Here is a 16,106-nt window from a genome sequence, read left to right as displayed (position 1 = left end):
TGTCTCAGCCTCCCAAGTAGCTGGGACTACAGGCATGTGCCACCATGCCCGGCTAATTTTTTCTATATATATTTTTACCTGTCTATATAATTTCTTTCTATTTTTAGTAGAGATGGGGGTCTCGCTCTTGCTCAGGCTGGTCTCGAACTCCTGAGCTCAAACGATCCGCCCACCTCGGCCTCCCAGAGTGCTAGGATTACAGGCGTGAGCCACCGCGCCTGGCCTTTTCTCAGCTTTCTTAAGCATCAAATCCCTCACACAGTCAGCAGCTAACTGCCTTCCATTAAGTGAGAAAAACAAGGCTGTCTCAAGAACTCTGTCACCTTTCTACTTAAAAATCTGTGATTCTTCAGACCTCTTCTTATACCTTTCCTGATTGCCTTTCTTCAATTCCAAGGTTGCCTTTTTTCAATTCCAAGGTTAGTCCCTCAAGACCTTTGTTCTTTATCCCAACCTCTCCTACCTCTTCAAAACCTTGCTCCTCCAGTGTTTTCAGTCAGTCCTTTACTAACATGTTCTTTCTGCTAAGAATTATGATCAAGTCCTGAAAGGAGAAACAAATCCTCCCTTGACCCAGCTCCCTTTCAACTTACTAACTTTGGTGGCTCTTACCACTACATTTCTTCTTTTCTTTTTTTTAAACAGATGGGGTCTTGCTCTGCTGCCCAGGATGGAATGCAGTGGCCTGATGATAGCTCACTGTAACCTTGAACTCAAGTTTTTTATTTTATTTTTATTTTTTGTACAGAGAGAGTCTCACTTTGTTGCCCAGGCTGGTCTGAAACACCTGGGCTCAAGCTGTCCTCCCTCCTTGGCCTCCTGAAGTGCTGGAATTACAGGCATAAGCCACTGCACCCAGACTACCACTACATTTTTTAAAAGTGTACTCTCACTCTCTGCTTTCGTCACCATCTTATTATCACCATCACCACACAATTATTCCTCCCTTCTTTCCTACTGCCTTTCTTGTAGATCTTGAGTGACCATTTTGCTGGTCTTTTTTCAATACACAATCTCTTTAGTGTTCACCATTGTTTTATAATTCTTGATCCTTAAAACTTGCTTCCTCCTTGACTTGTGAAATCCTCTGCCAGTCAAGCATTCTAATCTCTTGGACTGCTACTTACACATCCTTCCTCACTAGCTCTGCTTCCTCCATCTTATCCCCTACCTTTTCCCTTTACATTTCCTCTTTGGCGGATAATTTCTAGACCCACACTTCCAGTACTGACCTCTCCCCTGAGTTTTGTTACAACTATTTATTATAAATTTGCACCCACATGTGTTTCCCTCACCTTAAGCTGCACATATCTTAAATTTCATTGAACTTCTTTGCTCACTGAACTGTGCTGTCTGATTTTTCCTATTTCATTCTCCCCAGAGTATCATCATTCTCCTTCTCTCCAGCTTGAAACCTTATAGTACCCTTGGCTTCCTTTCTCTTTTTCCATATCTAGGCAGGCACCAATTTCTTTCCATACCCACTGCCAATACCTTACTGCATAGAATTTTTACAGTATTAATAGAATAGGACTTTATTACTCTCAAGTATCACAATAGTCTTTAAATTATTCCTACCTTTTTTTTAATTGGTCTACACAGTTCTTCCAAATGAATTGTAAAAACATGGTATAAGTCAGTCTTCATTCTAAAACCTTCAGTACCTCCCCATCTCTGTAGGATGTCTGGATTCCTTAGGGGATTCTTAAAACTAGCCTTTTAGTGGTTCCCTAAACATTACCAAGCACATTTCTTGGTCTTTGCCAATTTGTCTGCAACATTACCCTACCTTTGTTATTTAAACCTACCCTTCCTTCTGTTAGGCCTGCTTCACACTGCCTCTTTGAAACTTTTCCTGTTATTTCAAGACTCCAGATTTGAGCCTAATAGTCTTTTGCTTATATAGTCCGCTTTGCAGTTTGTGCTACCTTGTAGTATTGTTCTAATTTATTATGTATGTCTACGTGTATATACGCATAATTTACATCTATAACATGTATATATACACTCTCTCTATAAAAAACACATATATATTCTCTGGCTCTCTGTTAAGATGAGAAATCCTTGGCAACCAACTTAGTGACTAAGCATTTAATGACGACATGTTATTGATGAGACAGAGAAGAGTGATCTTAAATAATGAGAGAACAAGCAGGACCACATTCAGACAAGAGTTTTATAGATAGTGCAGACCACTATCAACAGTAGTATGGGATGTGGCCGGGCGCGGTGGCTCACGCCTGTAATCCTAGCACTCTGGGAGGCCGAGGTGGGCGGATCGTTTGAGCTCAGGAGTTTGAGACCAGCCTGAGCAAGAGCGAGACCCCATCTCTACTAAAAATAGAAAGAAATTACATGGACAGCTAAAAAAATATATATAGAAAAAATTAGCCGGGCATGGTGGTGCATGCCTGTAGTCCCAACTACTCGGGAGGCTGAGACAGGAGGATCGCTTGAGCTCAGGAGTTTGAGGTTGCTGTGAGCTAGGCAGACGCCACGGCACTCACTCTAGCCTGGGCAACAAAGTGAGACTCTGTCTCAAAAAAAAAAAAAAAAAAAACCAAACAGTAGTATGGGATGAGAGGGGATTTGTTAAGAATGCTCCTTTCTCAGAATTCGTTCAGTATCTTGTATGCTTACATACTGCTTCGTCTGTCTGGGGACCCTAGGCAGCAAATAGTTACAGGGAAGTGCAAAAGTCATGGGATCAGAGGAACAGAACTGATGAAAGTAACCAGGGCCCATCAAGGTATCTAAAGAGTTTCAGCCCACCACTGTTGCCCAAGACAGGGAAGGTACTGAAAGCAAGAAAGCCAGTAAGAGAATGACCCATCAAGAAATCAGGGAGGTCTGGATTGGACAGTTTGCTTTATCAGTACCACCAGACATTGAGTGAATATATGGAAAGGAAACCAGAGAGCTCTGTCAGCCTTACCTTTCACCATTACTTCTGTCTCTATTGGGCACCATCCTTCCTCCTCCTTTACTTCAAAGGAAGGAGAATCCTTTTTCTGGAAACCTGTGCTCTGAAGTCCAGCCCTACCTGCCTCCTCTCTCTCTTCTGTCTTTATTCTCTCTTGTCTGGTGGATCTTTCTTTTAACTCATACCTGTGCTTCATTCTCTCCTTCTACCCTATGTCCCTCTCTAATTCCCAATTTCTCTTTTTATAGCCAAACCTCTTTAAAAATAGTCCACATTTGCTTCCCTAATTATTCTTCTTGGATTTTATTCCTGAATACAGTGTAATCTGGCATTTGCACTCACCAGTAACTTCTATTTGCTAAATCCAGTGGATACTTTTCAGTTCTTATCTAACTGAATTCTCTTTAGCTTTGTTTTTCTTTTTTTTATTATTTCAGTGGATTTAGGGGTACAAGTGGTTTTTGGATGAGACATGGATGAGAGTATAGCTTTGGACACTGACAACTTTCTTCTCCCTTGGTTTCCATACACTATTCCTGATTTTTCTTTTACCTCCTGCCATTTTGACCACTGCTCTTTTTCCCTGCTGGGCACTACTTTTTCCACTTTGCTCTTAAATGTTGCTACTTCCCAGGGTCCTTAGCGCACTCACTCTCTATCTCTCTCTCTATTTTTTAACCTCTTCATTCTCTCTTGATTGATATGGGATTTGGAGTTAATTTGTAAAGTATCAGCCCACTTGTTACATGGGGGGTCTTTTTACTGTTGTTATTATTGCCTCCATCATATCTCTGAATTCACTTTCCCCTTTCCCTCCCCATTCTTTGCTTTAGTTCAAGTTCTTATACTTTGTCTGGATTACTAATTGGTGTCCCTATTTCCAACCCATTCTCTATAACCCTGTTATTGATCTTTCTGAAATTCCAATTTGATCATGCTCTTCGGTAGCTCTTCAGTACCTTTGTTTATTCATCAAATATCCTTTGAGCACCTAAAATATGTTTTCCCCAAATGTATTTATGGCTTGTTCCCCACTAAAACAGTAAGTTCCATGAGGTCAGGGACTGTTAATTATGTGCCAGGCACCAGAAATACATTGTTAGAAAAAGCAAAAAAATCCCTGCTCTCATGGAACTTATCTTCTAGTAGAAGAAAGTAGCCAATAAACAATAAACAAACATAGTAAACTGTATAGTGTGTTAGAAGGTGAGAGTGCCATGGAGAAAAATTAAGCAGAGTAAGGAGTATCCATGGTGCAGGGTGAGAGTGTTGCAATTTAAATGGAGTGATCAGGATAAGTATCATTGAGAAGGTGATATCTGAGCAAAGGCTTGAAGGTGAAGGAGTGACCCATGCAGATGACTGGGGAAAGGGTAGTTCAGATAAGGGAAGAGTCAGTGCTTGCTGAGAGAGGAACATGCCTAGTTGTATTTGGGCAACAGTGAGAAGGCTAGTGTGACAGTACAAGAATGAACGAGGGGGAGAGGAGTAGAAGGTACCTTCAGGATAAAAGTCCACATGTCTTAGCTTCCCATGACCCTACCTCTGCCAGCCCAGCCTACCTCATTTCTTGTATGTCCCCATCCCAACCCCAGCATGCACACTGAGCTTTAGCCTTCTTTTATGATTGTACATGTTGCTTGCTCTGCTTAAGACACCCTGCCCACTCTTCTTTGCCTAGTTAATTCTTACCTATTCTTCAAAGCTCAGTTTACATATCAACTTCTCTAGGAATCCTCCATTCACCAAGTTTTCATTAGGTGCCCCTGTATGTGCCACCTACGGTACTCTGTGATGACCTCTGTCAAGTCTTTAACATTCTGCATTTCAGTTTTCTTTTCTTTTTCATTTTCATTTTTTACTTGGTCTGCCCTCACTATACCCCTCCACTCCCACACTGGGAACTCTTAAGGGCAAGGGACCACGTCTTGTTTCTGCATCCCTAATACTGGAACAGTATCTGAAACACAATGTGGTTTAATACATGTTTAATAAATGGTAGAGATTCATGTTTCATTTCTAAGAAACTAATCATAATAACTGGACAATTGACCAGAGAAATTTATTGTTGATTTCAGATAGATGATTTTTGCTTTCTGATTTTCTTTTTCAAAGGGTCCTGATTCCCAAAACACAGTATCTTTAGTGCCATCTGGTGGAAGTAGCTGCCATAAAAAAAGCTATACTACTATTAATAATAAAGCTTGGACAGTGTTCCCTTCTATTTTGTTTAGTTTGAACTGAGACAGAGAAGGCAGGACTTGGTTGCATAGGCTCCAGTGCACACTGCATTATAGGTGTTTTGATCTTTTTATCTAGAAATTCACTGTACTCTGAGATGATTCTAGTTGTGAAATCTAACAAGCATAAATAGTTCCTTATAATTGATATTTTGTGAAAATGGGCAACTCTTCAACTTTGAGAAGGTAAGGATGAAATAATTAGAACAATGTGCGCTTTAGAGCTCTCCTTGCATAACTGCTATTAGGTCAGACTAGAACTACAGAAGACATCAGTTGCGTTAACTACCTACCATTTTAGAAAAAGTTCTTCACTGTTTTATCCAAGATATTTTAGCTCTTCCCACTTGACTCCTAGTTGTCTGACAGATTGTCTGCCATGACCGCAAACATTCCACAGTTGATGTAGTCAGGAAGCTGCACCCAATCATGGTTGGTTTAGTATAAATATAAGTGTCTCTTAGACTATTTACACTTCATTGCACACTTTATTCACCTTTTTCTGTGAACTCCCTTTTTAATTACATAATAGAGCTCGCTATTAACCTTTTTGAAATGTTTAAAATAGTACCTGCTACATAATCTTGCTGTATTTTATTTTTAAAATGTGAATAAATGCTTTGTGATTATATTATTTTTACGTAAATGTAACTTCTGCATAAAATATACATAATTAAATAAAATAAGTAATCAGATAAAGAAAATGGCACATTTAGAGATTGGATTCCATGCTGCATATGGTGATAATGCTCGTGATTAAAATTAGAGCAGCAGTTGTTGAGTGCTCCTACTGTTATGTCAGAGAATCGATCATAAAAGACATGTTTTGTGCTCTTGAAAATATTGCCTTATAGTTTAACATATGCTTTTTTTTTTCCTTTTAGGAGTCTTTCATTACTTGTATTTAATAAATGTGTCAACTTTCAAGATTAATCATGAAAATTTTGGTTTAGAAGGGGCCCTTTGGAATATGTTTGCCCCAGATATCTTCGTGGCTTGCTCCCTGTCAGAATGGTAAGTCAGTGAGGGCAAGGACAATTGTCTTTTGAGTTCTGTGTCTCCCTAGTATCTAGATGCATGTCTGGTTCATAATTGGAGCTCAATGAATATTTATTAAATGAATGTATGAGAAAACTGAGGCACGATGAGGTAGATATTGGCTTAAGTTCACATAAATTTACTGGCAGAATTGGGGCAAGAATCCATGTCTTCTGACTCCTACTCCTTTGAGTGGTTTAATATAACACCTTTTCTCAAAGCCGTACTACTTTTAGGTCCAAACACCTGTGGCCATGCCCTGGGCCCTTTGCTTTGAAAGAACACTCTTGGCCCTTCTTTAGGCACATCTCTTCCCATAGGCCAAGGAATTCCAAGAGTACATCTCTCCCCACACCACACTACCCCTACACACTTCAGACTAGGTTCTTGTTACCTACGACCGCAAAATCTCTGACAAATAACCAGAAGCCCATTTCCAGGGCCTGCGCAGTTGTAGAATAAAGGATAAGTATGCACACACCTAGGCTTCAGGAGTGGTCAGGGCAGCTGTTGGGAGTGGTGGAACTTGATCATGTCTGTTAAGGTATCCACACACGTGTATAAGACCCTCTGGTAGAATGCAAAAAGATGAGAACAAGCCATGGGTTGGGTGCCTCTGTTTTTCCTCTTGTTCATGGCCCCTCAAATGTTAGGGGCAGGACTACTTTCTATTATAAATCTAGTTTCCCCCATATCTATCTATATCTATCTATCTATATATTTTTTTTGGACAGAGTCTTGCTCTGTTGCCTGGGATAGACTGCAGTGGCATCATGCAACCTCAAACTCCTGGGCTCAAGCAATTCTTCTCCCTTAGCCTCTCAAGTAGCTGGGACTACAGGCATGTGCTACCATGCTCATCTAATTTTTCTGTTTTTTGTAGAGACAGGGTCTTGCTCTTGCTCAGGCAGGTCTTGAACTCCTGGCCTCAAGCAATCCTCCCGCCTCCTGGAGTGCTAGGATTACAGGTGTGAGCCACCACGTCCTCCCTCCCCCCCACATATTTAATGTCATTTACACCAACACTAAGTGAATACCTATATTGTGCCATACACTGTACTGGATATTTTCAAATGCATTATCTTATTTAATTGTTATCCTTACATAAGAAGACTCCGTAGTAACTTACCCAAGGGCACACAACTGATGAGCTAAATGCATAACTAGTCCTTAGGAAGTAAGTGCTCTACATGTATGTATGTGTGTATGTGTGTGTGTGTGTGTGTGTGTGTATGTGTATATATGTGTCTGTGTGGTATATGTGTGTATACATACATACACTTTTTTTGAGAGAATAATGTGTTCGATAAAAATGTTCAAGCAATTTAAAAGGCTATAAGTAAATAGTAAATCTCTTAAGCCAGCCCCAAGTCAGAGTCAACAATTTCTTTTTTATTAAAAATACCAATATGTTTTAAAACTTATCAATAATTTCTAAACTTTTTTATCTGGGAAACCTTAGATATATGATATATACAATTATAGGGAAAGGTATGATTAACCCCTAACTACCTATCACTCAGCTTCACCAGTTTATGGCACTCTGTCATCCTTGTTTAATATACTTTCCCAACTTTTATTTTTAATTATTTTTTTCTTTGTGACAGTATTTTAAAGCAGATCCAAGATATGTCATATTATTAAATTATATTAAGATTATGTTAAGATACTTATTTGTAAAGGTTTAGATGTAAAGATTGAAAATATTTTGGATTTTTAGTGAAGACCTCTTAATTGAAAATATGCCATGTACAGTTAAATACAAGTTTTATTTAATTTTTAAAATTTCCTCCTTCATTTCAAAGAGGACTCAGGTGAGAGTGAGACATTTAATCATGATTTTTGTGACTACAAGTAAAACTTATATGTGTGCATTTCACTTCCTGTCATGCAGTTTTCTTTGCAGGTAAGTCAATGAGGGCAAGGACTTTGCAGGGTTCTGTGAGTCAGTGTCTCTTTTTATTTTACAGTCAGTTCACTTTCTATTTTTTTTCTTTCCCTTCTTTTGGAAGAGCTATTGAAAATGGTAAGCAAATAAATGCCTTTTTTCCCCTAGTTCTCTGAGTAATGAAACTTGAAAATGGTAAATATATAAGGGCAGACTATGATTTAATATAGTATCTTTTCTAATTCAAGTGACAGCTAACTTTTCTGAGCTAAAATGCACCCACGTCTTGGTAATAGCATTTAGAGCATGAGTAGATTATAGTATATTATGGCATGTAGAGAAGTCTATGCATTAGTTCCAGGAATGTTGCTGGGAAATATAAATAAATAGTGTTCCTAGTTGTAGGGAAATATAAATAATCTCCACTGACTAAGGCAAAGCCTAGTTATTTATTTCTATATTGACAGCAACTATTTTTTCTTAAATACTTATTTTCTAGGTAGCATTTAAATCTGCACTGCATTTTAATAAATTTTTCCTTTTACTGCACAGTGTTTAGGACCTGAAAGATTTCTCCTATTATTGATGAGGGGTACATGGTGTTTTTAGGAAATTCTGGTGTGATAAAGCCCTTTCATTTTTCAGTGTTCCATGCCCTTCTTTTAGACAGAGTTACATCAAGAAGATCTTTGGAATGGTACTGCCTGGAGTGCTGGACTGGGCAGGGTGGGGTGCAGGGACAATGCTCCTGAATATCCAAGGAGGTGAGAGGCAGCAATCTGGGCAGAAAGAAAGTTTAAAGACCTGTTTGGAAGCTACTTTTGCAGAGCAAAAGCACTTTTTCCTTAAATATGTATCTGGTGTGGCTTGGTGTGGCTTGAGGTAGGAAGAATACAGGGTAGGTGAAATTCCTCCCAAGCCACCTTTGGCACTGCCACTGCTCTAGACCTATGTTGTCCGATATGGGAGCCATTAGCCACATGTGGTTTTTGAACACTTGAAATGTGGTTAGTCCAAATTAAGGTAATGCTGTAAGTGGAAAATATACAGTGGTTTTTAAAGATTTATTATGGAGAAAAAGAATGTAAAGTAGCTCAATAATGTTTTATATTAATTGCATGTTGAAGTGATAGTATGTTATATATTTTTATTTTTACATTATTTAAATTATAGACTTTATTTTTTTAGAGAAGTTTTAGGTTCACAGCAAAACTGAGCAGAAAGTGCAGAGTTCTCATATACCTGTTCTCCCCACACAGGCACAGCCTCTCCTACCATCAGCATCCTGCACCAGGGTGGTACCTTTGTTATAATCAGTCAACCAAAATTGACATATCATCACCCCAAGTTCATAGTTTGCATTAGGGCTCACTCTTGGTTTTGTACATCCTATGGGTTTTGACAAATATATGGCATGTATCAGCTATTTGAGTATTGTACAAAATAGTTTTACTGCCCCCAGAATCCCCTGTGTTCTGCCTATTCATTGCTCCCTGCCCCTAAACCCCTGGCAACCATTGATCTTTTTACTGTTTCTGTAGTTTTGCTTTTTACAGAATTTCATATAGTTGGAATTAAACAGTATGTAGCCTTTTCAGATTGCCTTCTTTCACTTAGCAATATGCATTTTTCTCCATATCATTTTGTGGTTTGATAGCTTATTTCTTTTTAGCCCTGAATATTTACTTAGCCAAAAGTGACAGTATTTTAATAAAAATCTAAATAAAACCTATTATTAAATTTATATCTACTTGTTCCTTTCTACTTGTAAAATTTGGCTACTAGTGTTGTTACTGAAAACTCAGCACTTGTCCCTGAGGCTGCATCAGAAGAACGAGGACAAGGTGGTTTGAGGAGAAGGAAAGAAAGATTTATTAATTTGCCAGCAAATGAGGAGGATGGAGACTCCTGTCTAAAATGCCATCCTACTCTTCATAAGCAGAAATGCAGAGGTTTTTAAAGGGATGTTTTTAGGTTCAGGCAATTGCTGTTCCATCCCATCTCCAGGGAAGACAATCTTGTGACCTCCACCCAGACCTCTGCCCATCAGGACCCCGGCTGGACAGTTCCACTGAGCCATCTCCCGTAGGGCACAGAACAAAGGACACTCTACTGCTCCTCCTGACCACTGGGCTGAGGCAGGGATGCAGGTTTTCATTCTCCAAAAGGAGTGGGGGAAGTTTTACAGAGACAGAAAACATTTTTGCCATTTTTTCAGGCCATTCCCTCTGTTACATATTCCCCACTGTCAATTTTACCCTTCCATATCTATGGGAGGAGGGGCAATGTAGTCCTCAAGCTACATCCTGCTGAATTAGGGCAATGTGTTAGATGGAAGGCTTATACTTATGCATGCCATTGCAAAGTTCTGGCAGTATATTTACAACAAGAGATTGTCAGGCAAAAAAAGTCATAAGCAACAACTACAACAGTGAGGATTGACAAGGTGAAATGGACTATTGCCTTGTACACAATGTCTGATATAGGGCTTGGTTAGAAAGAAACATGGGACCTTTGAGTACAGAACTATTGGTTGCACCCTGGAGGTGATCTGAAAGACTAGCTTCTGCAAATTCAGAAATCATATACAGAAATATTTGCACTAAATGAAGTCTAAGATGACAAACCCAGCAGCAAGGCAGATCAGCAGAAGAGGCAATAGCCCGGGGAAATCCTCACTAAGGAGTTGTCCCTCCATCCTGTAGACAGAACAAATAACCAAAGAAAGATTAGTAAAAATCTCAACATTTTCATTTTTCCCCTTTCCTTAAACAGACACTTTAGATCACCTAAAGGCCGGCCCCTGCACTGGGGGCTTGGGTCCTCTTCTTCCATGGGACACCTTTTACTCTGGTATGATGGACCCAAGGTTTCACTTCTGACAATTTCAATGAGGTGTGAGTTGTTAGAGGCACTTCATAGTGTCCCTTCCATTTCTCTGCTTCCAACTGGTGCACAGACCTGAAAGAGGCAAACTCATGCATGATGGTTAGTGCTTGACCTACTCATTTGACATATTGCTTTTTACTTACTCATGGTTATATTACCATACTCACCTTGGGGTGCTAGGAAGGGTCTCTCATAAACTATTTCTTAGGGCCTTAACTTAAGCCTGCTTCTGTGGGCTACCATTATCCAGAGGAGGGCAAGTAGCAACACCCTATCCCACTTTAGGTGGGTTTTCTGTATCAATTCCGAGATGCATGTAATTTTCATTTCAGTTGCAGGGCTTTGCTTATTTGCTGGGTTATCTCCACTACAAAGGAGGGTCCATTATTGCTCTTGTGAAATTCCCAGGGCTCCATGGGTGCTCAGATGGACTTTAGTGTGTTCCTGGGTCCAGTCAACAATGGGGCCATAGGTCCAGAGATTGAGCCAATAGTTAGAAACCAGGGAGTCAACATGGAGTCTCAGGACACAGACAGCTTGACCTGTCCTGTCTGAGCCTTGTCTGCTTCCATCAGCTTCCAAGTCCCTTCTTGGCCCAAGATTTCTGCAGCCAGTATGCCATTGAGGAAGGCCCCGGCTCCTCTGACAGCATACCATTCTCCATCTGCTTGGTCTCTTTCCCTGGACTGCTGATGCCTGTCATCGTGCTGTCCTCCGAGGCCTATTCCGAGCTGCTGTATGTGCACAGGAACTCGGTGATGGCCCTGTCCCATGCCAGCAGCTCCTAGTAGGAGCCCATCTTGGAACTTCACATGCTCTCTCTCTTTGGGTAGGACAAGGCTCTATGTCACCTGAAAAGGTATCTACTAATACAAGTTTAGGCATCTGAGTGAAATCAATTTTTCCAATCATTGAAACCTCACGTTTGGTTCTCTGTGCAGCAGGTTGCTTTGTCTTTGTATTGTTTCAAGCACACAGTCCGCTGAAAATGGGGTCCTCCCAAATTTGTTAAGGTATCATGCCCCTAGTGTGTGCATTCATGCAGTTGACCCATAAGAGGCCAAACCAAGGCCTTGGGTAGGAGAACAAATACTAAGGCTCCAAGGCTCATTCCTTGTTTTTTGTGAACATATCTGTACGTCAGGCAACCCAAAGCAGGGTCAGTCATAAGACTCTACTTTAGTTTTTCAAAGGCGTTTTGACAGTCCATGATCCAGATCAGGCGCTCCACATCTGTCCCTCTGAGGGCCCCATACAAGGGCTTTGTCCTCAGTCCAAAGTCTGGGATCCAGACATGACAGAATCCTGCCATTCCTAGGAACCTCAGATAAGTAACCCGTTCTTTACAAATCTGTCCAATTGCAGGTTCCACAAGTCCCCCATTAAGCTCCCATCAAACAGGGCAGGAGAGCCCTTTTAAAGTCCCTAACACAGTCCAGCATCACTGCAAGGCCACCCCAGTCCCAGGATCCTGCCTCTCAAATGCAACTGAGACAATATTATTAGTGGCACATTGATCCTGCATGTATCTATACTCATTGGTATGGGGAATTAAAATTCTCTCAGGATATGTCCCAGGGTCCCATCAGCCTATATGGCCTTACTCACTTTTGGTAGCTCTCTTCTTGTAAATGCTGTAATGATAGGCAGGCCTGCCGAGGCCCAAACTTCAAAGCACAATGGCAGTCTGTTGTATACTTTACCAGGCCCTGGTATTTATCCAGCAGAAGCTTGTAGGCCCCCGCCCCCCGCACCGAATTCTGAATCAACTCCAGGTGCTCCTGCTGCTCACCCAGGTCTGCTTCCTGGGTCTGCTGAGAGGAGTTCCTCAGCCCAGCCACCACCTGCCTACAGCTGTCTCACTACCACCTGGGCACCGCCCCTGCCTCCCCCCCTCCCCGCCAGCTCACAGAGCCGGCTGATGCCCAGGATCAGAGCGGTGGCTGGTGGCTGGGTGAAGGCCCCCCACCCCGCCCCGCCCCCAGGGCTACTTCTGTCCTACTTCAGCTAGGAACCAAATCCCACTGTCAACTTTCCCTGGAGTCCCTGTGGTGAATATTTGGATTGGAGCTACTAGTGAGGCAGGGGGCCGTTCCCCACCCCCTTTGTCATCTGAGTCCTGGACTTTAAAAAACAAATCTCGCCTGGGGGCTTCTTGCTATCTGGTGTCCTTTGCAATTTTGGGCCATGTTCTTTCCAGTGTCCTTCCTTTTTTTACAAAAAGCACACTGATGGTACATAAATTGTCCTCCAGGTATGGTTGCCCTCTGTCCAAATTGAGTTTGCTGCCGGGACAGACCATTCCAAACCCCAAATCATAACCCACTGGGCATGGGACTTAGGAATTATTTCTAGTCATGCCCTCTCCTGCCCCTCTCACCTTGATAAGGTGGCGGTGGGGGTGACTGCCCCAGGCCAGGATCTGCAGGGGCAGGGGAACCGGCCTGCCTGCGGGCCTCTGGCAGGAGCCCCATCAGTGTGAGCTCAAGCGGGGCTGAGCCACATCTTCCTGTGGATCGCCCCAACTGCAGTGGGCACTGAGGGCCATGTAGCACGCATGCCCGGGGCAGGGGCAGTTGGGTAGCTGGCATTCCCTCCCCGCCCACGCTTCCCCCTCACTGCGGCGTGACAGCTGAGTTCACTGCCGGTCCCCTCCTCCAGCCAGGTGCGCCTCTGGGGCTGTGGTGGTCCTGATCCAGAACTGGTGTGGACCAGGGGAAAATGACTATTTAAAACAAAGTATCTCGACTATCCCACCCACCGCCAGTAGAGGTCTCTCTGGTGCCATCAACTTTATCCCAGGCTTTTAAGATTGTAATAGATCATTAAATATGGAATATCTGACCTCGAATCAAACTTAAGGAAATCGGACATTTCATATTCGATACAGATAGGATGTCATCCCATTTACTTGATCCTTGACAAAATAATTCCTGTTATAAGACAACATAATAATTCAAGGTTTCATTCAACAGCCACTTCTCACACTCTACCACGTACATTGGATTACAGTAACACTGTGCTCTTGTAGACATGGATTTATAGCTATAAATTTGGCCATTCGGCAAAGATTTTCCCCAAGGGGCTTTTAGATGGAGCTTCCTTATGTTGCAGCAAAACTCACAAATAACAGACACCACAGGGAATTCCCAATAGAAAATGGGAACCATAGAGGACAAATACTATCCTAAATGGCACCTCCAATGGTGCCTCACAAATGCCCTTTTATAGGGCTTCAAATGAATGCCCTGCCACAGGGCTAGAAGGTTGAAAACCCTCCCCAAATAGTGACCTGGTCCCCCTTGTTACCTGGGAACCGCGAATGAGCTACAAATTCAAACCAGATTCCTTAGTTTTACTCAACCTCATGACTTCCATCCCCAGATGGTGCCTCCTAACAAACAAATAACCAACAAGAAGGTGTGAAAACCTCCCAAATGGTTGGAATCAGGGTCTCAGCGTGCATGCTGGGGCACTTCCAAACAAACAAATGGCCATGGTGTCCGGACACTTCCCAAATCCGTTTCCTTCCCCTCAACTCAGTTCAGGTTGTGGAGAGCTGCATCTATTTTGGGGGGGGGGAGGGAGAGAGAGAGGAGATTTCCCCAAAGCTAAAGCAGGCTCTGGCAGCTGCTGGGACCGTCCCATACTCTCTTCTCTCACCTTAAAAAGAAGCCTCTCCTTCCGGCCAAGACCCATGGCTTGCCCCAGGGCTCCTCCCTTACTTTGGGGTGCCCACCCAGGGACACCAAATTCCATTACCAAAAGCTCAGCACTTGTCCCCAAGGCCACATCAGAAGAACAAGGACAAGTGGTTTCAGGAGAAGGAAAGAAAGATTTATTAATTTGCTGGCAAATGAGGAGGATGGAGACTCCTGTCTAAAATGCCATCATACTCATCATAAGCGGGAATACAGAGCTTTTTAAAGGGAAGTTTTCAGCCTTAGGCAATTGCTGTTCCATCCCATCTTTGGGGAAGACAATCTCATGACCTCCATCTAGACCTCTGTCTGCCTGGACCCAGCCAGACAGTTCATTTACTGTTTTTTCAGGCCATTCTCTCTGTTACAGTGTCAATGGAAAAGAAGCCAAACTCTGTAAAATAAAGTTTATTCTGAGCCAAATTTGAGGACTATGGCCTGGAGCCATGCCCAAGAAGCCTTGAGTAAGTGGACTTGCTGTGGTTGGGTTACAGTTTGGTTTTATATATTTCAGGGACACAGGAATTACATGTAAAGTCATAAATCAATACATAAAGGCACACATTTGTTTGGTTTGAAAAAGTGGGACATCTTAAAGTGGGGACCTATAATGGGTTTAAAGACGCTTTGATTTGTAATTTGTTAAAGAAATGAAGCTTTTTCTAAAGGCTTGGAATATTTTTAAGATAAGGAAATCAATCTGTTAACCAGAGACAAGCCACTGGCCATATACCCAGACTCAAGTGATTTGTTATGTAAATTGAGGACCTGCAGCTTTGTCTTGCGTAGCCTTAGGCCCTGTTAATGATTTACAAAGAATATCTATGAGAAGAGAGAGGGGCATGATGAGGCATGCCTGACCTCCCTTCTCATGGCCAGTAACTCAGTTTTAGGGTACCCCCTTGGCCAAGAGGAGGTCCATTCAGTCAGCCAGGGCAGGGGTTTGAGATTTTATTTTAGTTCACACTAGAATAAAATTATGTAAATTGCTCACAGTAAATTTCTATTGGACAGTTCTGCTTTAGACCTTGGCAAAACAGTGTTATCAGTAGCGTTTACCTTCAGTACAACCTTCCCATTCCAACACCTGCCTGGTTTTTGTGGCCTCCTTCTCTAGTGCTTGCCTAACTTAATTTGTTCCCTCTGCTGCCCTCAAGCTGCTTGAGATAGCCATGTTCTCCATGCCCTAGCACCCACTCACCAACTGAAACTTTAGTCACTGAAGTCATTTGTTTAGGACCAGAGGACAATCAACTGATTTGATCTTTTACCACTATACTGGGTTATCTGGAGCATATAAAAATGAATGGCTTGTTTACAACAAAAATGTTTTTCTTAGAAGAATGAAACAGAGCATTAGAAGTTAACTTTTTTGTTAGAAAATTTAGAATTTATCTTACTTTACACTTATATAAGTGATTAATATA

This window comes from Eulemur rufifrons, chromosome 8 (genome assembly GCF_041146395.1).
Source record: "Eulemur rufifrons isolate Redbay chromosome 8, OSU_ERuf_1, whole genome shotgun sequence".
Classification (NCBI taxonomy): domain Eukaryota; kingdom Metazoa; phylum Chordata; class Mammalia; order Primates; family Lemuridae; genus Eulemur; species Eulemur rufifrons.
The sequence above is the reverse complement of the archived record's forward strand: the minus strand, read 5'-3'. Positions refer to the sequence as shown.